Source organism: Lynx rufus, unplaced genomic scaffold (assembly GCF_022079265.1).
Source record: "Lynx rufus isolate CCGP_SWC_20201006 ecotype Redwood Valley unplaced genomic scaffold, mLynRuf1.p SCAF_7, whole genome shotgun sequence".
Lineage (NCBI taxonomy): Eukaryota > Metazoa > Chordata > Mammalia > Carnivora > Felidae > Lynx > Lynx rufus.
Genome location: NW_025814889.1, coordinates 58,967,724 through 58,985,556, shown reverse-complemented (window position 1 = coordinate 58,985,556; position 17,833 = coordinate 58,967,724).

Below are 17,833 nucleotides of genomic sequence, written 5' to 3'. Positions count from 1 at the left end.
CTATTAAATCTAGAAACTTTTCCAAAGTGGAAATATTTGTTTTAATCACATCTTTGGTTACCAAATACTTCTCTTGGCTAAATGTGATTCAGTTCAACTGTCATAGCACATATCTTCTTAGTAGATGGGGATGTAGAGACTACATCTATGTTGACTTTGCAACATTTCACTTCTACTTGGCATAAGACTTCAAAAAATAACTTTTGTGTATCTCTGTGATGCTTCAATTCCCACTGTAGAGCAACAGTTGGAAAGCCTAGCTTCTTCAGTTCCTTAGAGACTTCTGACATTTGATCTTTTTTCTAAATTCTTGGCAATGGCCTTAAGGCAAATAGGAATTGATTGCTTAGATTCGTATAACTTTGAAGACATTCTTTTGTTTCTAGCACTAGTATTCTAAAAGTAGGAATTTCAAACAAGCACAGATAACTTATATGCCTTGCTTGACCTTCCAGATATCATTTCTTTTATATTGGCCATTCATTGTACTATATCATATTACTTTGGCTATATTTACTGTTATTACATTTACTTCAAAGACTTTGAAGAAATCTTAAATGATCCATTGACTAATACTATTCAGTGTAATAATACACTGAATATATTCCTGAAGAGAATTGACATTATCTCTTTGTCAAGATTTTCAGTTTTTTCATTTGGTTCAAGAGAATTTGTACTTGATTATTCAAGCATTTTTCTTATGGCTGCTTTAAAGCCTTATCACATAATTCCAACATATGACTCATGTTGAGGTTGGTGTCAATTGATTGTCTTTTCTCATTCAATTTGGGATTTTCTTGGTTGTTGGTGTGGCAGGTGATTTTTTTTCTTTTTTTGTGTGCCTTGGACAAGTTGTCTGTTATGTTAGGAGGCTCTGGATCCTATTTAAATCTTTGATTTTAGCAGGTTTAGGTTTAGCACCTAAATGGATCTTGGCTTAGTTATGCATTGTGATTTCAAAGACAGTTTAACTTGTATCTTTTTTTTTATTATTACTAAGTAATTTATTTTGAGAGAGTGTGTGTGTGTGTGTGAGAGAGAGAGAGAGTGGGAAAGGGAGAGAGAGAGGAGGAGAGAGAGAATCCCAAGCAGGTTCTGCACTGTCAGCATGGAGCCTGGTGCAGGGTTTGAACCCATGAATGGAAAGATCATGACCTGAGTCAAAATCAAAAGTGGGATGCTTAGCCAACTGAGCCACCCAGGCACCCTGGCAGTTTAATTTTTAGAGCCTTGTTTTGATCTGCTTGGTTTGTATGTTGGTAATGGGATTCTCAATTGTCCCTGAAGGCAATGTCTGAGGAGTGAAGGAATGTCCCCAGGCAAAGCCATTAGGTGTTTCTTAGTCTGGGGATGGGGGGGGGGGTGGGGCGGGCATATATAGTGGCATTTCCTTTTCAGTGCCCCCAAGCTGCCCTGGTGTTTCTGGACAGGGAAGGAGAGTCTTAAGCCCATGGGGACAAAGAACCTTTCAAGTTAGACTGCTTGCTATATAGCTGAGTTCATCTTGCCAATTTCATCCCTACCACTCCCATCTCAATATCTTCATGGAGTAAATGCAGTTTTGCTATAATTCCCCCTTTCCTACACAACAAAATTTGTCATTAATGTGAAGAAGCCTGACAGTATGATTAAATACATAAATATATAGAAAGCATATAATATTTTGATTTAAAAGTTTTTCAAATTGATACAAAAGTTGAATGAAGAACAGTGAGTGCTCATACACTCCTGTCTGGATTCATCTACTGTAGAATTGCCAGATAAAATACAGGAATCCAGTTAAACTTGATGATCTGATTATCATCAGATAAATGATGAACAATTTTTAAATATAAGTGTACATGCAATTTGGGGGACATGTTTACATTAAAAAAATTATTTGTCGTCTATCTGAAATTCAAATTTAATTGGGCATCCTGTGTTTTTATTTGGTAAATCTGACAACCCTAACTTTCTGTTAATATCTATCCTCACTTGTTCCAATCTTTTCTCTAGATACACTTTTCCTTTGCCAAACCATCTGAAGAACATTTGAAAAATAAAATCCCAAATAGGTTTTGTATGTGTATAAGCAGACCCATCTACTTTTTTAAAGTAGTGCTTGTTATTATATAGCACTATTTCTCACTTCTTGTCTGGTCTAGGTTCTAGGCCAGTTCTAAGTCTACATCCAGGTTAATCACAAACACACTTCAACTCTCATGTTAAAAAATCAGTTGCTGTCACCAGTGAAACAATAACCAAGTGGCCTCTGAACACCTTCCTTCTAGAATTAATACTAAATTATTTCGAGCTAAAGGCAAGCACTGTATGGAAACTCTTGTACTGATTAAGCACCTACTGTTGCTTGGTTCTTATAGACTATCTAGATTATCTCAGTTTCTCTAGTATGAGAGATTATACCCCAATTTTCCTTTGTTCATACATATCTATATTCATAAGTACTTTAATGTAATGATTAAAAGCACAAGCCTAAGAGTCAGGTAGCCATGGGTTAAAATCCTGCCTCCTATAGTTACAGTTAGTTCAAAGAGAGTACTTAACTTCTTTGTGTCTTATTTTTCTCTTTGAAAAAAATGAAGTAAAGTATCCACCTCCTGCACTTGTTACAAGATTTAGGCCAGCCCTGTGCTAGGTACATAGTAAATGGTCAATTATCTTGGAGCTCTTTACCATAATTTACCAGACGGTCTCAGAGGCCAGTTTTATATTATGTATTCCTTATCTTTCCCTAGGAAGAATTTCCACACTGGTTTGAATACTTCTAAACCATAGCTACTGCTCGCAACATTCTTATTACAGTATGTATAGGTAGCACATACAAAACCAGAATAGAGGTTAAAAGGGATGAAGTCTCAATTGTATTCTTAAACCCATCAACACAGGCCATTCAGCTTTCTATCAATTTGAAAAACTTTTAAATCAAAATATTGTATGTTTTCTATATATTTATATATTTAATCATACTGTCAGGCTTCTTCACATCTAAAGAGAAGTATAAGCAGAAAACATGTTTGGCTCCATTACTGACCATACAGTGTACATGTGTGTTTGTATGCATGTGTGTGTGTGTGTGTGTGTGTGTGTGTACACATGCATGTGCCAAGGTTGAAAAACCCATATATATGTATATATATTAATATAGATATATTGACATCATATGGGAAATGATCTTTCCTTCATACTTCATATGAGTCAGATGCTTAGCAGATCAATGTGCCCAGTTTGAGGGATCAGGCCTTTAAAAGAATGTAGAGAAACTGGAAAATATACAGAGAAGAGAATAAAAAATATGCAAATGATATATGAAAAAAAGCCAAAAGAATTGAAGCTGTTTAGTTTTAAGAAGATCAAGGATGACCTGGTTTGTTTTCAAGAATAAGAAGGGCTTTCCATGAAGACTCTGATCAGTTTTTCCTTGTGTCCACAGAGACCAAACAGGAGGAAAGGAGTACATTAAAACAGTGTATATTTTAAAATTTTATATAAAGAAGAACTTCTAGCAAGCTTAGTGGTAAAATAACAGACTGGACTGCTCAGTTAGTTATGAGGTCTGTAATAGAGAAGTTTTGCCTTAAAGCTTTGTAGATAATCCCCAGACCTGGTATTTTCAATTTGACTTCTACCTGAACCAGGGGGCTGCACCAGATGAATGCTGAAGGTTCTTTATAGCTTTGGAATATAACTAGAAAATAGCAAGGAGCTGCGTGTACATATGAGATATGTTGCACGATTAAAAATCTGTTAAAAAAATCAACTATCAAAGAGATGGATCGGCCACAGTGTGGAGGCAAATGTTTTAGCATGCTCTGGCTGTCACACAAAGCACAACTTGAGACCCATCAATCAGCTTCTAACAGACAATTCCAGGTCAGCCAGACTGACGGGATTTTTAGTGTTGATTGCATTAGATTTGCATTTGCTATTACGAAAGAGAAAACCAACAATTTCTTAGAACGTAAATTAGTGTGCATGCCTTGACCCATAACCAGTGAAACAAACAAAATAAGAAAGGTTGGCATTAAATTAATAATTCTCAGTATGTATGGGAATGTTTCCCTTACTACATTCAGAGTGGATTCATTCTAGGAACAATTTTGGTGTAGTGGCTCTCACTTATTATAGATTACTGATTTTCAGTGCTCAACTGCCAAAGTACTTTGGCTCATTCTCAAGCCCCAAGAATTGCATACATTTTTCCTCTCCTCACGCTCCAGAGCCATTAACAATATCTCCAGATGTTGTTTCTTCTCACTTTATCTACTTTTTTGTCTCAAGTCTCCAAAGAATTTCTGTATACTAATTACACTGTTGTATATTAATGATGATTCATAGCCATATATTCATTTTCATAATCTTCCCAAAATTGTGTTCCTTTATTTCTTTACCTGGTTGATATGTTTTCTTAATCTGTCATAGTCTCAGATAAGCATCTTCTGCAATTCTGTGTTTCTTCTCTCACCTGCATATGGACTGGCACAGAGATTGACAAATGAAATGTATTTCTCAGCCAGTGTTTGTTGTCTCTGACCATATCTAAAGGGCTTGGTTGGGGGCGACTGGGTGGCTCAGTTGGTTAAGCGTCCAACTCTTGACTTTGGCTCAGGTCATGATCTCACGGTTTGTGATTTCAAGCCCCACGTTGGGCTTTGCGCTGACAGCATAGAGCCTGCTTGAGATTCTCTCTCTCCCTCTCTTTCTCTCTGCCCCTCCCCTACTTGCTTTTTTTCTCTCTCGAAATAAGTAAATAAACATTAAAAAAAATAAATAAAGGGCTTGGTTGACTGTATGTAACAGACAAAACAACAACAAAAATAATGCAACAAATCAAAACAAAAACCTCATGAGTAAAACCAGTCCGAACTTTATCACCCACATGAAAAGATCTAGAAGTGAGAAGTCCTGGGCTGGTAAGGCAGACCCAGAGTTATACAGGTGTTGGACTCCTGTCCAGCTACTCTCCCATGCTCAGTACATGGCATCACAGTTCAGGTGGCACCTAGTTTCAGCTATCATATCCACATTCCAAGAGGCAGGATGGAGAAGAAGGAAGGGCTGACATACCTTCTTCAAGAAAATTTTCTGGAAGGGCCACACACTTCTAGTTGATTCTCATTGCCTGGAACATAGGTGGGTAGCCACTCCTAGCAGCAAAGGAGGTTGGGAAGTGTTGTCTTTTACTCCAGTTGACAATGTGCCCCATCAAAGGCCAGGATTCCATTATGGAGAAAAGAATCATTGGATGATGGACTGGACAATGAGCATCTCCACTCTAGTTCCCAAATGTTGTGTTGACAAGAAGAAGTTCAACCCAAACATAATGACTTAAAATGTCAGTGTGATGGGGCCTTTCCCTTTGGTAATTATGCACCAAGTGCTATGAATTTAATGCTGTGCCATACACAGTTCATTCATTAAGCACTTCATCAAAAAAATCTTCATGAAAACCTGGGAAGAAGGTGATATTATGTCTCAAGGCTACATAATTTCATTTCATAGGTGATAAGACTGAAGAACAGGAAAGATAAGTAACAAGCCACACAGTTAATTCATAGTAAAGTTGGTAATTGAACCCAAGCAGTCAGATCTCTGGGTATATGGCTATCAACCATATTATTGTATTTCTTATAAAGTAGCATAGGGGCATTGCCTTTCTAAGAATTTTTGAGCATACACCATAGCAGAACTTTCAGGGATTCTGTGAAATTGCCTGTACAATGACAACATACACACATGTGTGCATGCATGTAGTCTCCATATTTGAAGAAAATATGGTTCTGCCTTCATTTGGGCATGATATGCAATTTTTAGGAGTCGCTCTGAACTTGGTGGTGGTAACATTCTGCTTCTATTTTATCCTTTATTTGTTAAGTGTTGTCTTTATTTTTCTGCTTACTAGAAATGTGGAACTATGTAACGTTTGTTTTAGTTATCGTTTGTTGCTGCAGTGTGTTCATTTGTTTAATCACTTTAGTCTTATAGCTACCTATGAGAATTAAGATATATTCATGATTCAAGATGATGATGTCAGCCTATTTGGCTGGGAAAGGCCAAGCCATTGTCAGCTCAGGCATAGGACAGATGACAGGCTTATTGTAGGAAATAAGATTAGAAGGATTTGGAGGATTGATTTCAGTCTAAAGAAAGATATTCTATTGTTTTGATTGTACAGGAAAAAAAAATCAAAATTTTAGTCACTATATAGTGACAGATGTTTGGCAAATAGTAAAATATACCTTAGTCCTTCTGAGAGTCAAATTAATAGAATGTTACCTTAGGGAGAAACTCATCTCAAAACAATCTGTGTTTTTTTAAAAAATCCATATTTTTTTTCTAACTCACTTATTGTATTTCCTTCATGCAAAATCAAAACCTTCTAGTCAAAGGTTCATTATATAAATATTTGATATCAGTTGATGTGTGAAATAGTCTTCTTTTTAAATAACTGATGGAGGGTAGAGAAGACTTAATGCTTATGGAATTCATTAAGGTTTCAGACTGTTCTGAAAGGGGATTTTCATAGTTATTTTTTTCCATGAGTCATGTTATAGTTTTCCAGAAAGAACTGAAAGAAAATGGAATAAAGATACTGAGATAACTTTTAAAAATGTTTTGTTATAGAAATTGTCAAACATATAAAAAGTAGGGATAAAACTATTATGAATTGACATGGACCCATACCCCAGCTTTAACAGCTATCAACACAGGGCTAATCTGTTTCATTTCCCTTTCCATCCCCATTCCCTTCCCTTCTACATACTGGATTATTTTGGAGTAAATCTCAAACATCATCTCATTTATTTGTTAATACTATACTATGAATTTGTGCAAAATAAGGATTCTTTGGGTTTTCTAAAAACATATTCCCAGGGGCACCTGGGTGGCTCAGTCAGTTAAGCGTTCAACTTCAGCTCAGGTCATGATCTCACAGCTTGTGGGTTCAAGCCCCATGTAGGGCTCTGTGCTGACAGCTGAGAGCCTGGAGCCTGCTTCAGATTCTGTGTCTTCCTGTCTCTCTATGCCCCTCCTCCAGTCACACTCTGTCTCTCTCTCTGTCTCAAAAATAAATAAACATTTAAAAATTAAAAAAAAAAAAACAAACATAATCCCAAACATAATATCACTTCCCAAAACAGTAATAATGGTATTGAGAATATGATATGCTAATTCTATCTCTTTTTCTCTCTGCTTTTTAACAGTTGTATGTTTTAATGAGAGTCCCAGCAAGTTCACATAATTGCATTTTGTTGTTATATCTTTAGTGTTCTTTTAATATATAGGTTCATTTTTCTTTTGTTTATTTTTCTTGCATTTGTTGAGAAAACTTACAGAATATGTTATATTGTGGATTTTGCTAATTTGTGCTCCTGTGGTGTCATTTATTGTGTTCCTTGGTCTCTTGTATTTCTATAAGTTGATCAGATTCAGGTTTGATTTTGTTTTTCTTTTTGCAGGTATACCTCATACAGGATTATCTACTTCTTGTTTTAGCATATCAGGAGAGATGTATGCTTATTTGTCTCTCTTTTTGTGATTCATTTTTTTTAAGTAATGTCAGCCAAATCTTTTCATCTCATCAGCTTTTCGGTTAACAATTTTGGTGACTATTTATGATCATCACCTAAATCAATTATTTCATTAGGGGTTGCAAAATTGAAATAATCCAATTTTATAATTTCTTCTTCATTTCTTAGCTCAAATTTTTTCTATAAAGGATAGCTTTTCTTTTTTTTTTAATGTTTATTTATTTTTGACAGAGAGAGAGAGAGACAGCATGAGCAGGGGAGGGGCAGAGAGAGAGGGAGACACAGAATCTGAAGCAGGCTCCAGACTCTGAGCTGTCAGCACAGAGCCCGATGTGGGGCTCGAACTTACAGACTGTGAGATCATGACCTAAGCCGAAGTCGGATGCTTAACCGACTGAGCCATCCAGGTGCCCCAAGGATAGCTTTTCTATATCAACTATTTGCTTATCTTGAAGTATAGGAAAGGCATATAAATGCTTGATTCATTCCTTTATCAATCAGAATAATGAGCTAATTCCTTAACATCTGGCAAAAGTTCACCAAGGGACTTCTTAAAAGCATTAGTATAAAAATATTGTAAAAGTATTATTTTATGGTTTTTAAAAACATATTCAATATTTTAGATCTACTGCTATTATTTTTTTTCCTTTCTATGCTCAAATTGTCCTATCTTTGGGTGGTGAGAACATTTTTAAGTTAGTTCCTGAGTTCTTTTCAGGATATACTTCAGCAATGAGATGTTCCATGTTCATCTTGTATATTTCCTGCCCTAGATCTGGAATCAGCCATTTCTCCAAGGTTCCTTTTAATGGAGACAGTATTTAGAATCCCGTCTAGTTGCTGAGTTGACTATTGTTTCTAGATCTTTTCAGTAGTCAAAGCTAGGAAAATAGTTGAGAAGTCTACACTATTTCCATTTCAAATTTTGGTTATAGGAATTTTGCTTATTTGATTTATATTTGTATCTTTTCCCCTTTTATTGAAAACCTTAGTTTCTAAATGGAATAATATAATTATTTGTTTTATCTTATAGTTTCAGAAGGATGATATGTTAATACTAACATTATGATTATTGAGTAGAATTTTTTATTACTGAGAATTTTTTTCTTGCATTTATTTCATCCTTAGAATATATCCTACTAGGGATATACAAAAAAATTACTGCTTTAAAGTCACTTTGAGATAAGTCTTCTCTGGGTGATGAAGCCAGAAAACTAAAACAAAAAACAAAAAAAAAAAACAAAAAATACCAAAAAAAACACTGGATTATTATTTTCTTTCAGCTTTCTAGGGAATGGTACTTAAGTTTTGATATTTTAATTATGCAAAAACATTTATATGTTTCCAAAAAAATCTACAAAATATTGTTGAAAATCTAACTTTTATCTCTATCCCTTCACCTAATTCCCATCTCACCTAACGGTAACCCTTATTATTAACTTCTGGTTTATCTTGACATTTTTTAGAAAAATGTGTGCATGTGTGTGTATGCATATTGCCCCTATATTTCTTAGTTTTAGAATGGCATAGACTACACATATTGTGTTTCTCAATTATCGATGTATCTTTGTGATCACAGCTGCACAGTACTCATATTGTAGGTGTGACTTTAGCTTATTCAAATAGTCCACGATTGATGAGCATTTGGGTTCTTCCTAGTCTTTTGCTATTACAGAAATGCTGCAATAAATATGTTTCTTTACCAGTTACAATTTATTTGACTAGTACTTTGATAAGTCCTTTATAAAGCAAAGTGTGATAATCATCCTTCCGCATATGACTTTGGTTATCTTACTAGATTGAAAGCTCCCTGAGAATATTTTATTTTATTTTATTTTATTTTATTTTATTTTATTTTATTCCTGAAATATACATAACAGGAAGCTCAACAATTTGAAAGTATTCTGGATTTACTGATTAAGCTATGCAGATTGTGAAAAATACATCAGGAAAACACATACATCTTTTTGGAAAACATATACACATCAATGTGTTCGCTATCTTCAAGATTAGCAAACTAAACATGTTTTTCTACCAGATAAATTTTTATCTGTATTTTGTTTATAGTAAATTTCCTCTGAACAGAAATTATTTCCAAATAAATGCAGAACAAACTTAAAGAACGGAGTAGGAGAAAGAGTAGCTCTATTTATTGAGCAGCTGCCACACTCAAATTAGTCAAACCACAAAAATTAATTGTGAATCACTAATCTAGGTGCTGAGAATAGTGTTAAACACACAGCATCCTTGTCTCAAGGAGCTTATTTTCTAGTGGAAAGACTCAAGTTGGAAGACACAGATAATAAAGACATAGAAAAATATATAATATATTTTAGGAAACTGATAATGGTTAGAGAGAAATCCTTGGAAAGGGGAGTGGGATGGGATTCAGAGCACCAGTGGTGGGTAGAGCCTTAGGAATGTGTGTTGGTGGATTTGCGGATGGGAAAATAAAGTGGTCCCTTTTTGATTGGGTATGTTTTCTCAGGGAAGCAGTGAGTGGGTGATGAGAGGGTACCAGGTGTAAAGTAGGTGATTTGAAAAGTAGGAATGTAAAGTTAGTAAGTGGATACTATGTTTGGTAACAAAAGCTGTTCTTCCAGCTCACTTTACTAAAGGAAATTTGACTGCCTATGATCTGGCCAAGGGGGTTAAGAACATTTTTTTCCCACCCTCATTAAGCTGATTAGTAAAAGAACCAGCACTGGATGGGTAGGCAATCCATAGATTGTAATGTCTAGCCTGTGGCATATCACCTTTGACATGACAGGCAGTGGTTTTAAGCAATCAGTTTCCTTTCTTAGGAATTTAGAATTAGGAAACTAATGAGAATGAGGCAATTAGCAGACAGTGCAGAAACTGAAAGAGCACAGTGAGAGATAGCTATTACCAAGTTGAAGCCCTGACAAGCTGGTTAGAAGAAAGCAAAAACTATGCTTAAGCTGAAGAAATATTTCAGAAAGCACAGAAAGGATGTGCAGAGAGAGGAAAAGATACAAGAGAGATGGAACAAGTTCTGTCTAACTGCTTCATTTTCGTGAAAACATTCCAGGCCCAATTCCAAACACATGTTTGCTTGGGGGAATACACTTTGACTTGAATTAGGTTGAGTTGGTATAGCAGACAGCTGCCATCACTGTACCCAACGTCTATTTTCTCTCTTTTTCGTAAGAGCACACTGATTTTTTTCTAGGAAAATTATTCTTTCTTACTAAGGTCCATGAAATTTGATGCAACTGGCCCATGTACTCATTCCATCTGTGGGCACATGACCCATGTTTGGTCAATTATCACTTCCTTAATCACAATGACTCGTTCATAGAAGGCCGCATGACATAATAAAGGCCAATGGAATTCAATTTGGGAGGCATTTGTTGCAACTTTGAAAAAGAGACCTTTGGCTGTGTTTGTTGAGAGGATAGGATAGTGGCTAATTTGCCACCATGTGGAGAGATCTAAAAACTGAATCAAAGAAAAAAAGCAGAGACAAGAAGGAAAAGCAAGACTAAATTAAGATGATGTCGTATGAACTCCCGAATCTATCATGCCTGAAGGTGAAAAATGCAACTGCACCAAGCACAGAAAGGATAGGTCTGATACAATCACAAACCACATATGCTTTTGGTTAGAAAAATATAAGTGACAATGATAGGGATCCAGATTCAGTATACAAAGAAGAAAATTTGTGTCAAACCAATTGGGACCTTATCTTTACACCTCTTCTTCCCATGGATTTTTCTAGCATTTCAGATTTTCTATATCCTGTTATCACTTCAGAAATACTTCTGGTTATTCTTTGCTTGTGTTCCTCTTTGCCGAGGAGGAGATATAGAGAACCAAAGTTGTTCCTTGGTTTTTGAAGCTTACCTATTCCTATTAAAAAGTACTGTTTTAAAAATGTATGTTTACTCTGCCTTCTTACCTGAAAGTCAGGAGTTCTGAGTTCCAGATCTAATTATGTCTCTGATCAGCCCTGTGACCTTGGGTGGCTCATCATTTTCCACTAGCTTACTGCAACTGTTTTATTTATAAAAGAGAAGGCACCAGAGCTGACCTCTAAGGCAGGAAGAGAAAAGAACTGGTACGTGTGGTCCCATCTCCTCTCCTCTACTCCCCACTTCAGCCTCGCCCATGAACCACTGAGCCCATATGCAGCCTTAGATAATTCCCATGAGAGAGAAATCCTGTTTGCTTTATCTGCTTTGAGGTTTCTTGAAGCCCTGAAGTCTGTGATACTTCCAAAGAAGAATTGGATGAAATTTAATATTTTATTATCTTTACTTTTATCTCCTACAGATTAACTTCTTTTCATAGATAACTGTCAGCAATCAGGAAAAAAATTTAATCTTACATTTTTAAAGTTTTGTTTAAAAGCTTAATATCAGAGTATAGGCTGTATAAATGAACTCTGACAGAGTCTACCATTAAGTATACTGAAATAAAGAAGTTGTGCCATTACAGAAATAAAGAAATTGTGCCATTACAGTGAATGGTTTGCCAAAAATTCTTTTCTTAAAAGGGTTAAGATTTGAAATGTGAGCTAGAGTGACTGCATTACCCTTCCATAGTTATATAGGTTTAAGATGTGCAGTCATCTATGGCTGCTGTTAACATCGAATCGGTGACCAAAACCTTTGGCTACATTTGTTCCTTCATGAACATTACCATTGCCACCAGGCAGGTCCAGGCCTTTATTATTTTGTGCCTCGAGCATTGAAATATGGTTATAATTTGTCTCTCAGACTAATTATTTTTTCACTTGCCTCATCGTGGACACATGGTCATATTGGCCTTGTTAAGACAATGGATTGTCACAGCATGTCCCAACTGGAAACCAGACTCCATGTCTCAGCTCCACAAACCATGATTTGGTCCATACTATGTTTTTCCTACTGCATTACATGAGCTTTATGCTTAGTTCACAAGATTATGCAGTCAAATAGTATTTATGGGGTAGATTTGTGTTATGGCTGAGTATACAACTATGAATAAGACACTGCCTCTATCATCCCAGAGCTAGTACTTTATTGGGGCAGCCAGTCAAGTAAATAGGAAGCAAGATACACTAGAGTGAACTCTAACATAGGGGAGAACATGGAGAATTATGAGACCCCCAAAGCAGTGGCAGCTCATCCAGTCCTGGAGCCCCAACAAGGCTTGCCTGAGAAGATGGCATCTCACTTGAGTCCTATAAGACAAGTAGACTACTCATTGGCCCTACATATGGGAAACAACCTTTTAGGCCCAGCTCAAACCTCAGGCTATGAAATTGCTTCCTTACCACATGATCAATCCCACTGGTCTCCTGTCCCTATTCTGAGCTGCTATAGCATTCACTCATTTATTCATTCAATAAGCAAATACTTCTTGTGTCCTATTATGTACCAGGAGGTGTCTAGGCCCTGAGATACAGCAGTGAACAATTAAGTCCTTGCCCTTGGGGAACCTACATTGAAATGAAATGAAGCAGACACTATCAAACAAAGAAATAAATATATAATATATCAGATATGGTAGATCCCGTGAAGAAAAGTAAAATGGGATAAGGTAATAGGGGATCTTATTTTAGGTAGGGTGAAGTCCCCCTGCTAAGGTGACATTTGAGTTGAGAGGTGCATAAAGTGTGGAGAACTGAGGGAAGAAGTTTGCAGGCTGAAGGAACATCAAGTGCAAAGGTGATGCAACCAGGAGTTGGTTTGGAGTTGTAGGAGCAGCACTGACTTAGTATTGCTCATTTGACTTCTCATTGAATATCACCTCCAATTGTTATTGCCATTTCAGGTGAGGGCTGAGCTTTTCCTCTCAAACATATTTTCAGTTTATGGAGGCTAAGAACTATAACTTCATCTTCTTTATAATGTTGCTGCTCTTCTCCCTTTATCAGTCCACTGTCTTCATTAGGCTACCAAGAAGTGTTTTACTGACTAATGTTAACTGGGATTTATTTATGTTCTTGATGAATTATATATGTTACTTTCCTTACCTGGCTGATATTAAAAGAGAACATCCCATAAACACTGAAAGAAACGGGTGGGTGGTGAGGAGAAGGGTACAGAAACACAGAAAATATCCTGAGTACCAATTTCAAGATGTGCTTCAAGGGCAAGAACTAGAACACTTGTGGCAATGTTTCTGCAGAGTTTAATGCAGTAGGGATGTACTGGGAACCAGAATTGGATGGACAACTCCAAAAAACTGATTTAGTGAATTGTAGTGTGTGGGTTGATTAAGTATTGATCAGTGACCCAGCTCAGGTCTGAAACAGCCTCAGAACTACCTTCTAATAAGCCATAAAGCAAAAGAATTGTTCACTGATTTAACTGGAAATCTCATTGGGGAAGCTGTGAAATCCTTGGGAATAGGAAGTTAAGAAAGTTTGAAAATTCACTTAAATGTTTATCTTTTTAAAAATCAATGCCACAAATATCACTAAGGTGAATAAGATTAATTAAGGAACAGATGGTTCTGAAAACTCCGAAGCCATTCTTATTTGAGACTCAGGAAGTACCTGATTCGGATTTCATTAGGTATTTTAGGATATGTTTAGCATGTAAAGTCTTTCTTTAGGCGTTGAGTTCAAATGGATCTCATGTTGTAGAGTAGCAGTGCAGTCTCTGGATCCCTGAGGATCCTGTGACATCAAACTATTTTCAAAATGATGCTAAGATGTTATTTTCTATTAAGTATGTCCTGGTGGTAGGGAAATCTGCTGGTGTCTTTGCAGGAACCAAGTAGATAGTACCAGACATTGTGTTCTTCATTACCATGTACTCACAGTTAAAAAAGATGTCTTACTTAAGAATGTCCTTGACAGAGCAGTGAAAATTTATGAAATTTCAGCCCTTAAGTCCATATCTTATAAATATTCCATACGCATTAAGTACTTCTTCTGCATACCAAAGCTCAATAGTTGTCTAAAGGAAAAATCATTGTTTGAGTTGCAAGCTGAATAACATTTTTACATAAAAGAATGTCTACACACTATCATTTTATCAACAACGAATGAAGTGGGTATGTCACTTTAAGGAAAATAACTTACTAGGTGCCAATGATAACATTTAAGCTTTCAAAGGAAAATTTGAATTTTTGGAAAATTTGTATCTACCACTGTGAGCTTGAAGTTTCCACAAATTTAAAAGGGACTTTTAGGATGAGATTTACATTTATTACATGAATGTTAACAAATGTGATATTTTGATATTGTTTAATGAAATGTGTCAACATTCCGAAGATCTCCATAACTCATTGAACCAGTAATTTTCAGGTGATGGATGCATGTTGTTTCAAAGCATGCATGTATGAAAGATCCAGTCAAAGTATAATATACACTGGTGAATTTTAACGTAACACAGTATGAAAAGTTCACTGATGTGGTTTCTGATTCCACATTGCAATAACCATTAATAACTTTTCAAGTTCCGCTATCGTATCAAAACATATCCACAGTTATCTGAAATGCCATTAAAATGTTCTTCTTTTTCCATCTACACATCTGTGTGAGGCCAGATTTTCTTTATATACATCAACCAAGGCAACACCCAGCAAACACAGAAGGCAGAAGCAGACATGTGGATCTAACTATCTTTAGTTAATCCAAATATCAGAGATATTTGCAAAAATGTGTAAAAATCTTGCTAGATTTTTTATTTTGAAAAATAATTGTTATTTTTCATTAAAAATAGGTTATTTATATTAATATGTAAAGAGGTTGTCCCTGTTATTTTTAAAAATAAATATTTAAATGTTCTCAGCCTTAATTTCTATTATGAAAAGTATCAATAGACATAAATTGATATAGACATATCTCTTTAGGCTATAAACTCTTTAGAGTCCTTAATAATTTATATAATGCAAATTATTCCAAGCTTAAAATGTGGGAGAACTACCGCTATCCAGGGTTAAAAATTATTATATAATAAAATAATCTAATGAGTATCAGCAACACTGAAAACAGTCTCACTTTCCCTTGTTGGTATGAATGCATACATAGATAAGATTCTATGCATGCATGGATAAATAGATAAATGCTTTCTCCCCACTTCAGACCTCAGGGGCAGGGAGTTGAGTTAATCACAAACCTTAGTCTATGATTAATGGTCCCTGTAAAGCTCTGCTCCTGTTTTATTTAAACTCTTCTAATGTGTTTGCTACATATTCTTCTTTGGTTTTGTATATGTACTTGTAAAACACATATTATGGTTTTATTTACATAAATGGTACCATATATATATATATATATATATACACACATATATAATTTTCTTTCTATTTTTAATCTTAGCATTATAAGGATCTAGCCCTGCTATCACATGCTAATAAGAAAAGACAGACAAATCATCTGACTTATGTATATTTTTTTCAACATATGCAGCTAGAGATTTTATGGCAGCATTTGAAAATTCTACCCTTTACATGACAAACATGAAAAGCCACCTCTAAGGTACAACCAAATATAAAATGGTTTTACCATTTGCTCTCAAAGCCCATGCCATTGAACAGCTTTTGTTGACGGTCTGTGTGGTCCGTGTGCGTGTTCGCTCCATCAGGGTTTCTTACAAACGTGAGACAGACCGCAGAACTTCAGCGTTTTGACTCCCCAACTGTGTGATCTTAGGCAGGTTATTTAACCTCTCTGTCCTGTCTATAAAATGGGATTAATAATACTACCTGCTTTAGAGTGTTGATATATGGGTTAAATGAATTAATATTTGTAAAGTGTTGAGAACGGCACCTGGAACATAGGAAACATTATATAGGTATTTGTGAAATGCAATAAAATCAATGAAAAGAATATGCCATCTGAGAGCATCTGACTAGTTCCTGTGAATCATAATCTGCTTTTCCTATTAGAGCATTTGTCCCCTTTATCTTCCTGAGGAAGATGTTTTGGTAATAAAATATCACTGAATGATTACAGACAGAGGTAGGAGGATCTTACTCTGTTATTTTATAGGAATTAAGTTTTCATACCTTGTAAAGAAATTTTGAAAACCCCAAGAATTATATCATATCCTTTAAAAACTTTACATAAAAATTCTAAGTAACAATTAGATCCTAAGGATAAGAATCAGGAGCAGAGATTCATTGATCAAAAAGACTCATGTGTGCTTAGAATAAGAAAATGAAAGATCTGTATATTTCATGTCAAATATAGTAAGTTGCCAAGTTCTTTAGGGGCCACAGAGCTATCTTTTTCCCTCTCAAGACTTCTGTGACTTCACACTGTTCTTTCCTGGCCACAGAAAACAGAATTCCCAGTGTCAGGAGCTGTGAACAGAGCAACTACAACAGCCTTCAGGTGCTTTCTATGACCAAGTAATTCCTGGCATGAGGCGTTACATTTTTTACTGCTTTTATCCTTATCACTGATGATGATGTCATTTTAGAAGCACTAACAACATCAGAAAATGATGAGCGCTTTTAATGGAATTTGAAGAAATCTTTCAGATAAAAGGCCAACCATGGGATGAATTTCTTAATTTGAAAATCAAGCCAAATTTAATTGTTCCAAACTGTTTTCTGTTACAGACCATTGTAATAGAAATATTTTTTTTTCCAAGAGTGCTCACAATCACTTTTCAGATTCGGATGTCCTGGAATAAAGCCAGATTAACTCTGAGCTGTGAATTTTACAAACACTCTTGTTTAACCTATAATCGATTTAAATAGAGCCATTCTACAAAATGCAAACATGGTAATTGGTGCAATTTTATTTTTTTGCATGAAACAGCATACAAGAATATGCTGGCTTTGACTTTCTGGATCTTTGCACAGCCAGAAGTCTGGCAGAATAATCACTGAAGTTCAAATTAGAGCCCCAGATGGAAACACAAACAGGGGCCACCACTGTGCCTTTTTCATGCTTCGAAGCGCAGTTCTGGACAGAAATGTGTTTCTAGTTAAAATGTAATCATTTCCAATTCCTTCTGATCACTGGATCATATTGGAAAGAAACAGCCTGAGGACTACAATTGCTTTTAATTACCACTGAATGTTGATTGAAATTTTCATTTCCTTTCCATACATTTGTATTTTTATTGAACAAACAAGAATAAAATAAAGATATGGCCTCTTTATACTTTGGAGAAAGATCTTTGTTTAACATTACCCTCTTTGAATTAGAATTTCCTTGTCAGGATTTCCTTTCCTTTCCATGGGTTGCAGAAAGAGCCAAATCAGTTTAACATTCTTGAATTGAGGTCAGGTTTAAAATTAGGTAGTGTTGTTTGTTTGTTTGTTTGTTTTAATTCAGTAAGACTCAAGGGAGTTCATATACTTCTGTGATTAGAGAATTTATTTATTTAAAA